The sequence below is a fragment of the Monodon monoceros genome, unplaced genomic scaffold, assembly GCF_005190385.1.
Source record: "Monodon monoceros isolate NGI ecotype Baffin Bay Population unplaced genomic scaffold, NGI_Narwhal_1 Super_Scaffold_1, whole genome shotgun sequence".
NCBI lineage: Eukaryota > Metazoa > Chordata > Mammalia > Artiodactyla > Monodontidae > Monodon > Monodon monoceros.
The window spans coordinates 74,220,926-74,235,007 of NW_021703765.1; positions in this window are offsets into that span (position 1 = coordinate 74,220,926).

The window sequence follows — 14,082 nt, forward strand, 5'->3', positions numbered from 1 at the left end:
CCTCAATGAACAGCTGAGTGAACAGGATAAATACATAAATGTGGGCAGGACAAGGGAGGGGGCATAGCATCCAGGTAGAAAGACATTGAATTTTCCTCATTAAAATGGTTGAGTTGCACAGTGCTGAAAGTTATCATGATGACAGTCATATTCCAACCCTTTCCCTCAACCCCAAGGGGCACAAAGACTAAATCTCCCCTACCATGGTCCCGACAAGGAAATCAACTTGGACCTACAACATAATTCCAGCCAAACAGGTCTGCTTATGGTTCTTCAAGCCAGCTAACTTTGCCCCACAGGCTGACCCAGAGGATTTGGCTTCCAAGACAAGCCACTTGGAATGAGCCCTCAAGGTCATGGAGAAGGTTGGTTGAGAAGAAAAGGCAACGATGGGAAGATAGAGATACTTGGACAGGAATGCTGTCTCTGTTGGGCTTTGCGTTCTGCGTATATTCCTGTCCAGCAACTACCACAAAGCCAGGGCTCAATAATAAAGCTACAGTGGGAAATGGGTGGCAAAGGCTCTTAAAAACTGGAAGAGACTTTTTGCCTCCAAATTTCAGAGTCCTGGGGAAAACTCCATTTTCCCCTTCGCCTGCTTTGTCCCACACAGTGCTTAATCAGGTGAGTGGGCTTTGCTATTCTGCTCTAGGAGAGTGGTGGTGCAAAGCTCACTGCTAAGCAAGAATTACTGGGCTCTCTCAGCCTCCACCTACATGGCATCTCTTTGGGACAGTAAGTTTACACTTCTCTTCCTCAGAACCTCAAATTTCTCTTGTCCCTGGGTCATCACTCTAAGGAAAGTGCAAAAGGACTCCAGGCTCAGCGAGTTTTCCTCTTGAACAGAAGAACCCTTTCTTACCTCAAAATGTATGCTTGAGAACCATGCTTTGCTATCCTAATTTGATGCACACTCTCCCAGGTGTTTGAACCCTATCTTTACATCCTTCAGGCTGTGTGACCTTAGGCAAGTGAGCTAACCCCTCAGAGATCTGTCTGTAAAGTAGGATAATAATAGAGCTCTCTCACAAATTTCTGTGAAGATGGAATGAGATGTTAGAGGGAAAGCACCAAGCATGGCTCCTGGCTTCCACAAAGCACCTATCACCAGCAATGATTATTGCCGCATTGGAGTACACTCTTTTCTTGAATGAGGACTTGCCTTAAACCACTGTTTTTTCCAACCCCGATTCTGTAATCCTAACAAAGTACGTTGAATAAACAAAAATAGATTTTTCTGTTTTATGCGCATGTAGAGCCTCAGAAAATCCACACGAGACAAAGAGCCGGTTTGCATTGACTCCAGGATGTATCATGAAGAAGTTTTGTTATTTCTGTTGTTAATACATTCCTGATAGCCACTTGTTTCCTGGTTATTTGCCTCTGTGGCTCTGACTGGCCGAGTTCCAGTTTCTTGAGGTTTTTACTGCATTTGGGAGCTATGTTATGAAAACCTTGAAGCCTCCACGAAAATGAAAACTTCCTTTTCTTCCCCTTTCTCCCCAGAGTGTGGTGGCCAAATACCCCTCAGAGTTGGAGGACTGTCCAAGTTCAAATGCTCTGTAGCAATGATTCCATAGCTATCAGTTGTCCCAGAAAGTATAGCATTTTGGCATCTAAACTGTAATTCCCTGCCTTGCCTGTCACACCGAGAAGTGGTCAAGAAAAATTCTTTGTTAGTCCTGAGCATTCCCCATTTTAATTCAGATCATTTGACTCTATATTCATGATATATCTCATTTTTTCCTTCATCCAACTATCCTTCCCTATCACCCAATCATTAATATTCACCTGTCAGTCACCTTCCCCATTTCTAACAATGTCACACACACATACACAAATGCACATACACACGCACCCAAACACCACACATGGTCAGCTCCCTTCTCTCCCTCCACCACGGGCATCCCCATCATTATGATTTATGGTTAACAAAAATTTTGGTTAAAAGGTTTGAGAAAAAAACAAAAATGCCTTTCATTACCACAGGGTAAGTGAAGGTGTTGTAATTACACGCCTAACCAAAGAATCCATTTTTTCCTGAATACCTAAAAGGATTTGGATAATCCCACAAAGTAATAGTCTTGTTTTCTGTTCCGTGGTGCCAGACCAAAATCCACCCACACCAAGACAAATGGTTCTTTTTTAGCTCTAGCAAGCTTCTCAAAAGCAAGACAGCCCCACAACCTGCAAATACAGCTCCTTGGCTTTATCACGTTTCTCCTTCTCTTTGTCTTTTGATGCTATTGTTGACTGCCCAGAATCAGCCTCAAACTGCCTGTCCACACCCTTGTCCAAAAGACCAAGAATAGCACCAAAATCATGTCCAGGAGTAGTAACCTGGGGTGGAGTGCCATCTGCTGGCCACTTTTATAAGACAGCTTCCAGCTTCTCAGCCCACACTAGGAAACGTTCCCTCATCTCAAAGCTGCTGAAAGAATCTGACGGTCTGGCCTAGGAACAAACGATTTTTACTGTATTAGTATCCTATTATTGAGAATATGCATTTAGAAATAAAGCCTCGTTCTCTTTCACTAATTTTTTTGGTATTTAAAGGCAAAATCGGAAATCTGGGAGAGACTGACTCTGCTTATAATTGCTTTCTTTAATTGTTTACAGTGTTATACTGGTGAATAATAATAATAAACTCTTAGGAAACTCAGTTTTACACACTCATCATCAGGACCCCCTAAATCAGCATATCATGGTTTGCAAAGGGATTTATGATCCTCGGCAAGTGTACGAGACTTTAACACAACAAAGGCAAGAAAATAAAGGAAAAGAAGAAAAATAAAACTGAAATGAATGGTCCCCTTTCCAAAGGAGCAAGAATACAGCTAATGAACCTAAATTTCTGTGATGAGGCTGATATGTTCCATGTGTTAATAAGCATTTCTATTCAAGGTCCTATGTGTTCATTTCTTTCTTCCAGGCTATTACATTTGTGTAGTCTCCTAAAATCCAGAGAAAACACCGGGGATTCTCCCTTTTAAATAATGAGCCTCTTCCAAGAGAGAAAACAGAAAATCTCATGTGTAAATGTGCTTCTTTAGAGCTTGCTTTGCTTCTATTCTTTCTGGTTTCAAATTAAACAATGAAGTGGCAAAACTGACAGAAGGGAAGGAGATGCCTTTCTTTGAAAGAACTTACAGAACATTTTTATTTGTAACATTCGCCGGGAAGTGTGTCAATAACATACAAAAGTCAGACATTCTCTTTCCAATTGCTCCATATGGAAGTTCTCCTAAATGATCATCTACACAAGTGTAGACAAATATATGGAGAATAGTACAAATCGCATACACACACACAGATCCGCCACACTTGGAAATGTCCACTCTGGAGAAGGCTTGTCCTCTGGTTGAATGCTTGTAAGTTTTCTACACCGAACAAGTCTTTGGGATTCTAATCATTCCTTTTGTCTGTGCTCTGCTCAGGCTTCCAGAGGCATCTACAAGCTACAGTCCTTACTTCAAGGGGAGGATTTGGTTAATAGTTCTAGTATTTTCAGCCCCTTCATTGATTTCCTTCCTTTCTAGTATTTTTAGTTCCTGAGATAAAACCTCATTTATAATAAAGTCAAAATCCCTGGAAAACATTTCGTCAATGAAACATTCAGCTTTGCTGTTCATTATTTTATTGAATGAAGGGGTTTTTTTGTTGTTGTTTTTTTCCCCCTTGAAACCTGGAAACCCAGCTCTGATTATTTAAAGGCAGACACAAAGGCAGAATTGGGTGGAGTTTTTAAATATCTTAAGATGTAAAAATCTTATTTTAAATGTTTGTTCTTTGCCGTAAAATTGCCTTTCCAAAAGCACAGGTTTGCTAAGACCAACTCATTCACTTTAGGAACTAGCGTATGTCAGCCCCAGATTCAATTCTGGCAGATCCTAATTAAATGTATGTCTCAGCCTGTTTTTTTTGTTTGCTTGGATTTTTGTTTTTGTTTGTTGTTTGTTTTTTTTTTTAATCATTATGTGTTATTCATGGTCCCTGGTCTAAAATATTGAAATTTTGAGACATGAGCAAATAATATTTTTAATTGAAACTAGTCCAGTAAGAAGTTCTATTTCTTTTTCTTTTTCTTTGTTTTTATAAGTTTGATTTCTTTCCAAGGTCTTTTCATTATTTCCCCAGAAATTTGGGGAGGTTTTTGCAATCATCTTACATTTGAAATACCAGCAGCTAACTTCAACCCAATTTTCTGCCCTGTTTGAAAAGGATTTTTTGTTTGGGTTTAGTGGCGTTAGGATTGAGAGTGTGTCTGCAGGCGCATGTGTGTGCGCAGAAAGATCGAGAAAAAGAGAGAAAAGCACACAGATAGTTTTGCTTTGAAGTTGCTACATAATTACTGTTAAGATCTACCAAAATGTACTGAGAGGCAGCGCTTCTTACTCAAATCTGATGAATGAACAGGCAAGTAGCGTCTAGGAAGGCTTTTTAAAAGGATGGATGAAATGAAGAATCAGGAGAAATGCAACCAAGGTAGATGAAAAGATGTGCTTTCTGTTGTTGTTTTCTCGTAGAGACGCACTCGGAAAGAGAAGGAAAGGAGAGAGGAAAATGGGAGGAAGGGGATGGAAGGGAGAATTAAAAAGAGAAAAGAAAACATTTATAGAGAAGGGGCGAGAAACAGAGAAGGAGGGAGGGAGGGAGGAAGAAAGAAAGGAGGGAGGAAGAAGAGAGAGAGAAAGGGAGAAACATTTACCGAGCTGTTTTATCTTCCTGTGTTTCCCTATTCAAAGCCCTACATCCTTGGTGCAGAAATTAAACATTACATATGGGACACAGCAAAAAGAGGGGGTTAAAATAGTCAGTTTCCCTTGTTCACTTCCTTTGTTGGAATACTGGTTTGGAACATCTGAAGAGAAAATGGTCACAAAGTTGGAGAATTGTTCTTTCAGCAGCGGTCAAACTTGCAGCCTCTTTCAGCAAAAGTTGTTGATGTCACAGTGCCCCCTGGAGTACGTCCTGGAAGGGACCCTAACCTCCCCCTTTAACTCCCCACTCTTCACTTGTTTTTCTTACCGTGGGGAGGGGAGGAGGGGAGAAGAGGATTGGAAAATTTTGAAACAATCTCAGAACCTTTTGAAGAGAGGATTTTGAGAAATAACTTCCGATTTCTTTCGGATAGGGGAAAGGGGAAGGAGGGAATGAAACCCTTCCTTCTCTTCATTTTTTTTTGCCTTCCCCCTTACCCCCTTAATCCTATTTTAGTTGAGGTCTGACCTTGGAAATTTCCAAAAGACTTTAATCTCCTGTACTCCAAATTGCTAAAAGGAGCTCAAAGAGAGAGAGAGAAAGAGAGAGAGAGAGAGAGAGAGAGAGAGAGAGAGAGAGTGTGTGTGTGTGTGTGTGAGAGAGAGAGAGAGAGAGAGAGAGAGAGAGAGAGAGAGAAAGGTGGTTTAAAGTTGTTTATTTATGAATGGGTTAAACTTTCCTGATAGTAAGAATGTTAACTAGTTCATTAGGTACTCTCCTTACATTTAAGTCTTTTTTTTCTCTCCTTTTCATTCCCTTCTCTTTTTTTTTTTTTTTCAGACAAATACATTTAATCACCAAAACTCAGCTGAGAAAAAATGATCTTGAGTTCTGCCTTCTGCCTCTGGGCAGACCTGACCCACTCAAACGTTAATATTCTCAGATAGCTAGGAAATGCCATTTAGCATTTTCTATAACTACATTGCTCTCCTCCACCCCTCCAACTCCCTCAGAGAAAACAAATTACCTTCCTGTCGCAAGAGGGGTTTGGGGGGGAGGGAGGTGGAAAACCCAAGAGAAAGAATCATTTCCATACATATTTCCCAGATAAAAAAGAAATCCAGGCTCTATTCTGATCTAGAATTTGGGGAGGTACGAACTCATTGAAATCATTAAACATTTCATTTTTCAGATGAAAGGCTCTCATTTTGCATTACCGGGTAGGGTTCTGATGTAATTTGAAGTGTCACGTTGGAGGGGTCTTGGTGATTAAGTCTTTTCCATTTCTTTCATTAAAGGTCCGATTTTCCTGATGTGGGTTATAACTTCGTTCTAATCTGAAATTTCACCCACCCTCACCCCGCCACCCCCCCAAAACGGTCTATATGTATGACTGATTTTGAAAGAATAACAAATCCAGTTGTATACTTATTTTTTTAACTGCTTCTGATTTTATTGAACTACGAAACGCAGAAACCACTTTGCTATCATTCTCAAAGGTCCATTTTAAATCATGAGCTACGTCAAGGTATAATTACTCACATTTAAAACACTCTGTAATTATAGGAAGAAAGAATAGAAAAACGGCTTTAAAGAAAGGGATTGTTGGAAGCAATTGACTCTCAAGAAATGTCTGTCTTTTATAAAGTTCATAATTTCCCAGTAAATTCTTTTAAGTTAATAAACATCTTAAACATGAAGAACCTTAAAAGCAGCCACCACACACAGAAAATGAAAACAACAACACCTAATTCTTTTAAAATATGCATTTTTTTTAAAGACCTCAGAGACGGAAATACTTCTCAGGAAATGTCGAACACGAGCGTCTACATAATATCTACATGAAATAATAAATCAAACTCAGCTTTTTTTACCTGACAAAACACAATAAACGGGTTTGAAACATTATTTTGGTGCATGTTTTTAGCTCTCCAAAAAAACCCAGTAATAGATAATGCCTTATTGGGAAAGATAACGTGTGTTTTCTTATAACTTGGTGGGAAAAATTTTTTTTTTGCTCTTTGTAAAGGAAATTAGATATATATTTGGGGAAGAAGAATATAAGGTTTCACTGTGATACGAGCCAACAAAAACCCAGGAAATTCGAGGTTCAACTGATGCTCAGCTAAAAATTCACACCATTGTGCCCCTTTACTGACAACAGATTTAAGAGCCCAGAAGGTCTAGGGGAACCTCAAATTTCCTGACTTCCAGCGTCTCATGTCTAAACACTAAATTGTTATTTAAACATCAGTCGGTCATAGAAGGATTGCCTTTTTCTTTTTTGTTTCTTTTTTGCTTCTTGTATTTCCCCATGTATATTTTATATCTTTGCTGGTCTTTGTTTCACATCACCTGAAATGTATACATTATATTGCATTTTAACCCCAGTGACTGATATACTTTCTGGGGAAACTGAATTCTTCTTTCAATTTAACAGGAGAGGAGAAGCATCATAGAATCGGGGTTTCCAAGCTGAGAGAAACCGAGGATATGGAGCAAATAAAAAGGTAAAGATAAGTCAGATGAAAAGGTGGAGAATTGGGGGGGTAGGGGAACCCCAGATTGTGTCCATGGCACTTTTTGGGGCTGTGCCTAGAAAATCATTAACCGTCAGGGACTCACGCCTTTGTGCAGGCTTCAGTTACAAAATCAAATTATAGAACCCAACACGCTGTCAGGAGCCCTTGCTAAATATTTAAACCCTCAAGTTCCACACCATTTGTGGATTCCAGATCATTAATTTACTACTGGATTGTTAATTACAACGGAGTAATGGAAAACCGGGCTTGTCGATTTTATGGACACCGCTTCTGTACAAGTGCCTGCTAGTACTTTCAGAGGCTAAAAGCTTAAATTTTAACTACACTTTAAGTATTTGGGACTGGGGTGAAAGGGGGACCTGTGAGTAAATGCTTTGAGCAGGTAAGTAGTTAGTTATTAAAATGGGCTTTGAAGCTCTCTCTTGGCGTATGTCTGCATATTTTAACGGTCCCAGCAAAAAAACAACTTTTTTTTTTTAATGCGCCTAAATTTGGATTTCATTGAATTTTCTGCATGCACTGATGTTAGGATATTTTGGTGAATTTAATTCCCCCAACCCTTCTGTATGAAACAAAAGAAATTCTTCCTCGAAGAGATTTAGCAAGGGAAGAGAAATCCTTTTTAAAAAGCTTAGAGGACAGGGAGGGGTGGGGAAATGAGCGGTAAGGAGGCTTTAATTTCTAAAGCTCTAATTCCACAGAAGAAGGACTATCTACGTAAGAACTGAAACTAATTTACCTGAATTCCTTTGTCACCACTTGGCTCTTGACTATTAAACGATTCTTTTCACTAGCCAATAAAACCGAATCCAAAGCCTGTTTGGGATGGAGGGGTGGTACCAGGCCTTCCCCCACCGCAACATGGAAAGCCACTTTTCTATGCTATTTGTTTTGATTTCCGCAAAAGGATTTTCTGAGAGAGAGCTGGGGTTTGGACCACCCTACTTGGGTCTCACTCCGATGGGAGAACATGGGGGGACGCGTTGGCTCTAGTCGTGGGCAAAATGCCTCCTCGGTGTTACCCAGAAAGGAAAGAGAAAGTACCTGCCTCTCAGCCAGGTCGACAAACCGGTAGCCGCTTTGTCTTTGTTTCCCTCTCACGGGCTGTTTTAGGATCTCTGCCAACACACAGGGCTGTCGAAGTGATTGCTACTCTTCAGAAAACAACCCAGATTTTCTGCACCTTAATATCTTTACCTTTGTAAATCAACAGCAAGATCCACTGCCCTCCATCTGGAAGATGTCAGAGAAGATGTTTACGAAAGATTTGGGGATCCTTAAAAGCAAGTAGCTGTGTAAAAATACTGAGTTGTTTTTTTTTTTTACATTACGACAGTGACTTTCATTCTATTCCTGACATCCTGTTGGTCAGAATGACAAAGAATATATAAGAGAAGGCATTAAAAGTGCCTAATCATTATTATTAATAGGGAAAAGTACCCAGCACCGAGTAAACATTCAATAGCTATTATTTAATTTTAATAGTAGTAACAGCCTTTCAAACTCTTTCGTCCCACCTGTAAACTGGAAAGGTTCCCCCCCCCCCCGCCCCGACCCCTTTTATTACAGGAAATCAAGCTGAGGAAGAAACGAAGATAAGATAAAACTGCTCAGTAATCACTGTCCCTGGATTTTCCAACCTCGAGTGAGGTTTCGAGGCCTTGTTTCAAAGTCTCTTTTCCAGACAATGACAAGCACCCAATTGAAAAAAATGGATGAACTAAAGCTTTCCCTGTTCTATTGGATTGGTCACCCAATTTGACTGAGTGCTTACTTAGAAATTAGTCAATAAGGCAACTAATTAATAATTTGACTGGGCGGGGAGAAGTCAATTTCTCAGCTGCATACAGATGTAATAAGTCAGGGGAAATCTTGAGGCCCCTTGCTGCACAATTCTAGCAAAACCTTGTTGCTTTGAAAATCTTGTAGGCTGAGTTTAAAAAGGAATTCTGGGTTTAGTTTACATTGTATTAAGCCTTTTTGTCTCAATGAAATAATATAGTGGAGAGAAATGATATGCAGAGAAAAAAACAAAGCTGTGAGGGTTAATACAAGATATAGTAAAAATATATTCTATATAATTTATAAACTGTATTGCAAAATAACAGTCATTATAATAAAAATGCAGAAGGTATTCACTATGTCCTAGGTATGTGCTAAGTAAGTACTTAGACTACATTGTCTTATTTAATCCTGTGGTCCCACGATTAGGGAGGTACTATGATCCCCATTTTACAGGTGAGGAAACTGAGGCCCAGAGAGTTCAGCCATTTACCAACTGAGACTGTATAATAGTAAAGAGAACAGCAAGATTTTGAACCCAGATCCATGGATTCCAAACCCAGCTTTCCTATTCCTCTCCTCTGTGAGCATGGGGAAAATTAACCAGTGATCTTGTTGCCAATTTTCTCCCTACCTAGGGGAAAAATGAATGACTTCCAAGACTGGCCCTAATTTGCTGTTTGCCCATGGACAAGGCGTGTTCCTCAGGACCTCAGTTTTCCCTGGACAAAGTCAGAGAGGTCCTCTAACAGCAGCTCCATCAAATAACTTCATCATTCACCAATCTTGGCTCTGTCAAGAAATATGTTTTCAAAAATTCATCAGACGTTCTGTCTGTACCCAGAGATGGCAAAACTTGAAAAGACTAGCGGGTTTTTTGTTTGTTTGTTCGTTTTTTGCATTTTTAAAATTTTTATTTTATATTGGAGTAGAGTTGATTTAAAATGTTGTGTTAGTTTCGGGTGTACAGCAAAGTGATTCAGTCATACCCACACCTGTATCTATTCTTTTGAAAGTAGGGTTTCTAAGTCTGGAATGGACCTTAAGAGATTATTGAGAGAGGCTTCATCAAGTTGTTAAGCACAAAAGCAGCCTGGGTTTAACTTGTGCTCCACCACTCACTAGGAAAGTGGGCCTCTGTGGCCTCACCTATAAAACTGGAATAGTAGTATTAATAACACAGACATAAATACACATCCCAGAGGGTTGTGAGGGTTAAGATAAGAAAATGCTTTATACAGTGAAGGGCAGAGTGCCAGGAACATTGGGGATGTTCAGTAAGAGTTACCTAGAATAAGGATGATGGTGGTGGTGGGGTTGAGGAGGACGGTGGTAATAACAGTGGGTGATGGTGGTGACAATGGTGATGATGATGGTGGTGACGATTGTGATGATGGTGGTGATGACTCCGATCGTGACGGGAATGATGGTGATCATGTTAATTCACCCAGTTAACAGCTGAGAAAATTAAGACCCCAACGTTTTACTCTAATAACCAGCCTAGCTGAAAGTAGAAATCCATCTCCCCTGGAGCTGGCCCACTGCCTCTGCCACTGTCCCATGCTAAAAATAAGTGGAGTAGGATTTGGCTGAAGGAAGCTGGGAACTGCAGGTCAGGTCATGGCTGAGAATCAGTGTGGTTTTGGCCTCCCCTCCACTCCGGGCTCATTTTACAATGCCAGAGAAATCACTCTGTCCTCACCAGACCTCATCCACTGCCTTTTATGGATGATGCCACCTCCTGATGTTTAACTGAGAGGTAAGGGAAGGTGAGGTCCAGCAAGATGGTTTTTTTGGTGTGTGTGTGTGGTACGCGGGCCTCTCACTGCTGTGGCCTCTCCTGTTGCGGAGCACAGGCTCCGGACGCATAGGCTCAGCGGCCATGGCTCACAGGCCCAGCCGCACCGCAGCATGTGGGATCTTCCAGGACCAGGGCACGAACCCGTGTCCCCCGCATCGGCAGGTGGACTCTCCACCACTGCGCCACCAGGGAAGCCCCAGCAAGCTGCTTTTTAACCAGTAGCTCCCAGTGATCCTATTGCAGCTGGTCCCACAACTGCATTCTGAGAAATTCTCCCGAACGGAATTAATTTACTTTCTGGTTTCAGCCCAAGAGACAAAATAACCTATTGAATTTGTCCATTTAATTTTCCAGAAGGGGCTAAGTGGCCCCTCAAGGGGCTTGTGATCAAGCCTGTGAGAAACCAGATTTGAAGGGAAAGAGGAGCATGAGAAAGGAAAAGAACATATATTGCATGCCAAGGAACAGCAAAATTGATATTTTGAGTCAGCGCACATCCCCAAAGAGCACTCTGTTTTCCCAATTATGAGAGAAAAATTACTTTTAAGATTTACCATCAGGGGACAGCTACCCCAAAAGCCCAAAGCTAACAAATAGGAAGAATGGGTGATGCTGTTTCCCTTAAGGTACCCATGGCAGACATTACTAACAGATAGTGGCATCCTCCACCAAGCCCAAAGCAGCCTCCCAAGGATTCTCACAGAGCTCTAGGCAGCCATGAGCAATCGATCAGAGTGGACCGACAGATGAAAATGATTTTCCACTTAGCATGTGGGAGACCCATAAATGATTCATAAGGTCTTGTGCCTGCTGAAAAAGCCATTAAGTGACTAGGTCAGGGGAGAGGTTACAGCCAGATTTAGGCTTCCCAGTCTAGTCACATTCCAAACATTGTGGGTGACATTTCATTCATTCATTCACTAATCCATCCATCCATTTGTTCATCCACTCATTCATTCACTCACTCATCTATTCATTCACTCTCTTATTCATTTTCTTGTTCATTCATTCCTTCAATCACTCACCCCTCAATCATTCATTCACTCATTCCCTCTGTCATTCATTCTTTAATTTAACCAATATTTACTTATTCTGCATTCTGTGTGCCAAACACTGTCCCAGATTCTGGAGACATAAAAATGAACAAGACAGACTCAACCCTGTCTACAGGGAGCTTACAGTCTAACAGAAAAAATGAAATTTAACAATTACACAATTCATTATTTCTTTTTAATTGTGATCATTGCAACAAAGAAAAATACTGGATGCTCTGAGAGCAGAGATCAGGGACTCAGCTTAGCTTGGTAGGGAAAGGTGAGGGTAGGAATCAAAGAATGTGTCCCAGAGGAAGACACATTTGAGGTGAACACTTAAGAATGAGGAGTTAACTAGGCAAAGAGGGGGAAGGGTTTCCAGGTGGAAGGAATGGCTTCTGCAAAAGCCTGGAGGGGTAGAAGCATAGCACATTGCTGAAAATGAGAGCTCAGAGGGGCCAGAGCCCAGAGCATGCAGGAAGGAGTGATGCTAGATGGTGCTACAGAGGTGGGCAGAGGGCAGTGCCCACTCCCAAACATGAGTCCTAGTGTGACCCTCGCCTGCTACGAACGCTTCAGTGACTGCCCCCTGCCCTCACAATGAACTCCAAACCCCTCACTATGTTCTGGCCCCGCTCACCTCTCCACCTTACCCCATGCCAGCCTTTCTCACTGAAGACACTCAACCCAGACTAAACATCCAGTTTCCAGAATGGGAAACACTACACTGTAAGCCCCATAGGAGCAGAAACAACGTGTGTTTTGTTTCCTGCAGCATCCCCAGTACTCAGGGTCCTGGCACAATGCCAGGCATATAGATGAACTTGAGAAATATTGTAAATGTACAAATGAGTGATTCTTTCACCCCACCCTTGGCATAGTGCCTAGCACAATGCACTGAAGGTTTAAACTTTGGACAAAAGAAGGGAGGAAAGAGAAAGGGAGGGAGGGAAGGAGGGAAGAAGCAGAAGGAAGGAAGGAAGGAAGGAAGAAAGGAAGGAAGGAAGGAAGGGAGGGAGGAAGGGAGGGAGGGAGGGAGGGAGGAAAGAAGGGAGGAGAGGGAAGGAGGAAGAAAAAACATCCTATGTGAGTACTGGAGAAAAGTCATGCCATAACCAAGTTTTTCAAAGGTCTAATTCCCATATGAAAAGACACAGTGAATCTAAATAATTTCAGAACAAATTATTGGGAAAAAAAAAAATACAGACTCACCACCCTGGCAACACAGGGTCCGGGAGTGAGAAGCAGGCCTGACTGTAAGCAAGATGGGTGGGACCCATTTGGATGCTTCCAGCCAAAAAGCATTTCTGTGGCCTCCTAATTTCTGAAAGCTTTTGGCAAGGCTAACTGACTCCAGGCTCAAGTCTCCTACAAAGATCTCATCTTTGCCGTTCCTCAGTTCACCCTCATGTACCTAACACAGGCCAGGCTACATGCTGGGCCTCATTTTCCCCACCTGTAAAATGAAGTCGTTGGGTTAGAACATATCTAATCCAACGCTAACACTGTTAGTCTCTCTTAGGTTCTTTTCTTGGAACCCCTTCCTATCCATCCACCTCAACTCCAGAAATAGTAATAATAATTATGACAATAATAGTAATTATTCTTATACTAGCTACCACTTATTGAAGCACTTTTATTTCATCTTTGCAACTGTCATATAAGGTAGATCTATGATCTTCATTTTTACATGGGAGGAAACTGAAGTTCAGAGAGGTTATGTACCTTACCCAAAGTAACACAGCCAGGAAAGGGAAAAGATGGAATTTGATCTCAGACGTGTCTAAACCCAAAGTCCACCCTCCCCTTCCTTTGTCCACAAATCTAACAGGTCCTGGCAGGGCCTGTGTTTACTGAACACAGACACAGATCCCCTAGTTAGCATGTGAGGCAGGGACAAAAGAGGAAAAGGACCGTTTGTGGTAGTAACATCATTATTGTTTGCCCAGCCTCCCTTTTTCCTTTTTTTTTGGCGGGGCGGGGGGGTGGTGGTGGTGGTGCGTGTAAAGGTGTGCCTCACACATATACAGATATACAAAGTTTTAGGGGCTACTCCTCTGCCATCCTTGTGGTTCTGATAGAACCACCAATCACACAACCCTCTCAACAGCAGCAGTCACGTCGGACCTAGGTCACGTGACCCACGCTTGCTCTATCATAGTGCGAGAGTAGTCACGGCCTGGTCACAATGATTGGTGATTGGTTCTTGTACTGGGCATGT